The following is a 5,924-nucleotide window of genomic DNA, read 5'->3' on the forward strand; positions in this document are numbered from 1 at the left end:
ACCGTCCGGCCGGTCTTTCTTTATGACGGTCTTCCCTTAAATGTTATAGTGAGTAGACGGACTTAGCTGATAGACGGTCTTCTCCGCATTGACCTTAATTTTAATCGCCAACTATTTCTTACCTTTCTTCGTCTGCAATTTTCATTCACGTACAGAGCATCTCTTGGTATACGCGAAGACATAGCTTGTATCAAATTGAATACAAGATCAATAAATTTTTGTGTTGCAGTTGAATCCTTCAATTCCTCGCAATAGGGTTGATAGTGAGCCATGGCGACCGAAATTTCGTGACCAAACACCTGTTTTTATAAGATTAATAATATTAGTTTTGATGAGCCGAAAGTCCTACGAAATAAATCCGGACAATCAATGAAAATTATTGATTATATTTATAGGTACATACTTCAGTTGCAAGAGGAACATTCATTACTTGAAAACCTTTCGGTTTCAAATGCGCTGGTGTTAACTTGTAAGCGATTTTTAAGTTAGGCTGACGATAATTCTCTTCCTCTAATACCGCTTCCCAATGTCTTTTTTTCACAGTTCCGTAAGGGGTCTGAAAAAAGAATATTACATTAGTTTGACTTCGTATTATCATTTTATACAAGGCGAAATTGTTATCTCTGACCAAACTCTGAGGGGTGAATATAGGTCATACTTAACAACTTATACTATGGGACCAGCCCCGAAATCGTGAAAAAAAATCTGCTGTCTCATACATATTGCGGTGAATCAGTACAGTCAATGTTTTCTATTAAACAGGCGATTTCTTTTTCGTGATTTCAGGGTTGGCTATAGTAAAAGTTGTTCAGTATGACCTACATATTCACCCCTCAGAGTTTGGTCAGATATAATAATTACACCTTGTATATTTTTAAAATTATCATTACTCATGCATTACTCTTAATTAACCTTGAACTCTTGTAGCTTATCATCCAAAGTAGATGTTCGAAAACATTTCACTAAATGATTAAAATCTGAAATCATCCATAACCGTTGTGAGCAGTCACAAGGGTGTTCACAGCTAACAGTGTCTTCATTTACACCGAATATTTTCCATACTCCTCGGTTCCAAGGTGCACCGTCCATCACGACAGCATCAACACAAATTCCGCTGTTTTCCATTAAAACAATACACTCTAAAACTAGTTTATGTAGCGGTTCGCTTTTGCATGAATTTTTCGATAAAAAGCAACCTAAGGCTTGAACCCATCTACCTCGAAAAGGCACAAACTTGAACACCAAAGCATGGTCCGCTGTTGTATTTTTTAAATTATCTGGAGTGTGTTGCCCCAGGTCAACAAAACCATTAAATTTCATGGTTTGAGAATCAAAATAAACGCCTTCACTTAATTTCATTTCATCCACTAAAATAACTCCTCGTTTCTCCTCCTTCTTCATCGCCTCACATCTTTCTTTTAAACTAAAGAAAGTAGAGGATTGGAATCCATATGCAGAACAGCTGATTTTGCTGAGATACTTATTTAAAGTTTGTACAGAAGGAAGGGGTAAAATATTTCTTTTACGTATAAATTCATACGTATTCCTGCTTTTTATACGTATCAACATGCACTCATAAATCCATTCTAACGTATATCGACGACCTTTTGTATTATTTTTTTTCGCGGCTTCAAAACATGATCTCACGGCATTTTGAAATTCTTCAGGTAGTTTTGAAATAGATGCTTGTACTACGGTATCCGATTTCTTTGCACACTGCGCCTTAGCCAGGAAATTTTCTCTCTTAATTGGATATTCTGCAATTATATGAACGGTCGATATGAAATTCGTTACTCAAGTAGGTACAATGTATAAAGTTATAAGCCGACAAGATATTGTAGTAATTAAAATGTGGCAACATCGTAGTGTCGTCCCGTTTTCTTAGATTGATTTGAAAGGGACGACACTACGATGTTGCCACTTTTTAATTTCTACAATTTCTTGTTGGTCTATAAGCGGGTGTGCGAATAAAAAACAACAGCTAAGTAAAGTGGTATCCAGACGGGACTGATCAAATCGGTTGATTTTATCAGAAATGAAATTGGCGTCAATCTCTAATTTTAGATTTATGGTGATATTAGAGCCCTCTACATTGAAAAAATCCAGAAATGGTATCCAGACTGGCCTCACAAATTGGTATTCTTGCATCTGCACTTCATTTTATCGGTAATATCGGTCATTATCGGCGGTTGAATTCGGCGAGCCAAATTGGTATTTGCATCCGCACTTCGATCCTGATTCGATCGGGCAATTGAATCAGATTGGCGAAAAATTTACTAATCTGGATACGCCTTAAGGGACTTCGAAATGATTTCGAAAAATATGTATGAAAACTTCTTGCTCAAGTTTCTTTTTGTATTATTTTACGTCTTTAATTATACAAATACAGTATATTATAGCGTCGCCTAGTACCCATAGTACAACTTTTGCTTAGTTTGGGGCTAGGTTGACCTGTGTAAAGGCCAGTACACAATGGGCCAGCGTGGGCCAGTCTGGGGGACGCATTTATGCGTTAGAGGGAGCAAGTGATATTGCTACCTCATTCTACCGCATGGCAGCGTCCCTTGGCCTGGCCGGCGCTGGCCCATTGTGTACAGGGGCCTTTAGATGTTCCCTAATATTTATTTATTTAATATGTTTTTGATAAAAAGCCGTAACAGACTACCGCACCATACCGCGACTTTAGTGCGGTGCGGCGCACGTACCGATGGTCGTAAGGTGGTCGCCGTACGTGCGTTAAGAGCCCCCTCCAGACTATGCGCGTGAATCGCGGGCGAAGCCGCGAACGCGAGTGTGTAGTCCAGAACGCAGACCTGCGAAATCGACTCCACACTCGCGTTCGCGGCTTCGCCCGCGATTCACGCGCATAGTCTGGAGGAGGCTAAGGATGTAGCTATAATTTGGAGCGTGAAAGAGATATTTTAACCGCACCATTAAGGTCGTGGCGCGGTGCGGTAGTCTGTTACGGCTTTAATGCCGGCTACATACGTAACGATAAATCGTTGCGATAAAACTGTGCAGTCCGATTGTCCGATTGTCGATTATCGTAACGATTTGTCATACACACGGTTCGATTTATCTGCACAGTCGGACTGCACAGTTTTATCGCAACGATTTATCGTTACGTATGTAGCCGGCATAAGACTTACCGTCCTCTTCAGACGCTTGCATTTATGTACAAGATTTGAAGCGCGCCGTTTAGCTTCTGCCATTTTTTGTAATAGAGTTGAAGTGGAATTACGGTTCTGCAAACGATTTCGTAATATTCGACAAGATTTACATCTTGGGTACTGTTGATTTCTTTCGTAAGTATCATCACCAATAATCACACCTTTACAAAATCTGAAAATTGATGTAATTATATATTAGATAAATTCGTTTTTATCTTTTATTATTCTCCTGTACCATTGTTTATGTATAAATAGTGCTTTAATCTACAGGTACCTACATAATAAGGGTTCTTAAAATACACATAAAAGTCGAGTTTTAATAGGATAGGTTCAAGAATTAAGACCTATTTAATGTACCGTTACATACAATATTTTTAATGACAAAAATGTTAAATAAAATCAAAGTTATTAGGCTTACGAGTTATCCTTTTATTTTAAATACAACTGTTACATTATGGTATATATATTCATAAGACGACTGCAAACAGTTGTATTATCGCCTACACCCATAGTACAAGCTTTGGGGCTAGGTTCCTCGTATTCGAAATGAAAAGTAGAGTGTTTAACTCGGGTGAATGGCATCATTTTAGCCTCGGACTATACTCTCACTGCGTTCATCCCTTGGTTAACAATCTACCAAAACTTACTTATTGTCGTCAATCTGAGTACCAACGCACAAAGGCCATCTTTCAACCGATTTTAAGTAATCGTAGGTGTTGTCATATGAATTAATTTTCTCCTTTAGTGGCAATTGTTCATTATTGGGAAAAATTACCTGCAATTAAATAGCAATTATGTTTCGTTACAAATTCAAATCATGCCAACCGAATTTTATTGTTACATTAATAAACACTTACAGTGACAGTTAGATCATCGTTTAAACGTATATGATGTTTAATCTTCTGAGTTTTTGGATCCATTCGCATAAATTCCAGCCCATTAGGATTTTCTGCATGTAGCCAAAAAGGCGGCAACAACGAAAATGCCCGAAACTTACTTTTAAAATTCTCTATTGGATTAATTGTTACATTAGTATCCTGATATTGACTAAACAATGGTTCCGCAAAGTCCTGTTGTATCATTTCATAATCCATTAAATTATTAGAATCATTTTGATCTTCTGATAATTCCTGTTGCTCGGCATTGATTTGTTGTTGCTGCTCGTCCTTAGGTTGATTGGGGTATGGTTCGAAAGATTCCTCTATGTGAATAGTATTGGCTTGGAGTTCATGTTCGGGAATGGGAATAAACTGATGCTCAATCGTGGGCACAGCTTCTTCCTTAAGCGTTTTTCTTTGTGTAGGAATATATTTGAGCTCTCCTTTAATAGTTAACTTTTCGTACATATTTATATTTTCTTCTTTAAAATGAAGATGGCAAATATAATCATTTGCTTTTAATGCAATTCCTAACGACTTTTTCCAACTTTCTAACCGTGCCGGAGTCTGAGAATTAATAGAAAAATGAAGAATTGTTGAAGTGAAATTGTGAATTTTATAAGAAAAATATAAAAATCACAATATAATATTTTATTAAATAACTAGCGACCGGCTTTCGCACTATAGTTCGTTTTTTTTAGCATTAGAAATTAGGTAAACAATCTTGATGTGTCTTTTAATTGAAAAACACATTTTAAAAATAAGTTACGGCAAATATGTAACAATTATGAATCTAATACGATCATTTATATTCTTCTGCTTTCATCAGTAATAGTTTTTGAATTTTAAAAAGCGTTTTTCAATTAAAAGACATGTCAAAATCGCTTACCTTCTTGCAAGTTCTTTCTAATGCTAAAAAAAACGAACTATAGTCAACAAATTATATACGTAAACCTTCCTCAAGAATCACTCTATTGATACATGAAAATCGAACTGAAACCGTCCAGTAGTTTGTTTATCGCAAAGATACATTCAAACCCACGAACAGACAGTCGCGGCGGGGGACTTTGTTTTATAAGGTGTAGTGAAAATTACATACTTACCGTTGGTTGGAAAAAAGATACGGATTTCGTAACATTTTTCTGTTTTTTCCTCTTACGCCCACTTTGGCAACTGTTTACGATGCAAACTTTTCCCATTTTTACTATAGAAAATATATCCTATAGCGGTGGATTTGCCCTAAAGCCCCACATTCACACTCCTACCTTGTAGGCCGCCTCGTAGTCCGCCTCGTTGGGTAGGATTGTGTATGGGGGTTGCGGACTACTAGTCGTCCTACCGTTTAGCCGTTTGTAGGACGGCTCGTAGTCCGCAACCCCCATACACAATCCTACCCAACGAGGCGGACTACGAGGCGGCCTACAAGGTAGGAGTGTGAATGTGGGGCTTAAGGCCTGGTAAGCCCAGGCCCGAGGTGGCTAGATAACAGAGGTGGCAGTCTATATGATGCGTACTGAGACAGGGGCGGCTAGTTTTACTGCACAAGGAAATCCTAAATTAAATAAATCACTTTATGAAAATTTTTAATAAAATTTCAAAAAACTGACAGCGCACTTCACTCAGTCAATAAGGTCTAAATTCATGTTAGTTCCCGGTGCTACCTACTAGCGCCACCGGAGAGATTTCGAACTATTCTTTATACTGACAGCTGGACACTTTTACAACCGTCTTATCATAAAAGATAGCTCTCCTTTACTTCTACACTCCATACTTCCCGTCATGTCTATGGAACTTGACATGTTCTGTCAGTCAAGCACAACAACTACCAGAATGTGTAGTATTACTGGTAGTATTATATAATTCGCTTGCACTTAGT

At 37.8% G+C, this 5,924-nt stretch overlaps 1 protein-coding gene across 1 annotated transcript in view; it reads right to left on the minus strand.

Annotated features, from left to right (window-relative positions):
* LOC134674975 (homeobox protein abdominal-B) overlaps window positions 1–5,924 on the minus strand; it is a 140,854-nt gene that overhangs the window by 110,216 nt on the left and 24,714 nt on the right. The gene's annotated exons all lie outside the window — the stretch shown is intronic.

The sequence above is a fragment of the Cydia fagiglandana genome, chromosome 2 (genome assembly GCF_963556715.1).
Source record: "Cydia fagiglandana chromosome 2, ilCydFagi1.1, whole genome shotgun sequence".
NCBI classification, from domain to species: domain Eukaryota; kingdom Metazoa; phylum Arthropoda; class Insecta; order Lepidoptera; family Tortricidae; genus Cydia; species Cydia fagiglandana.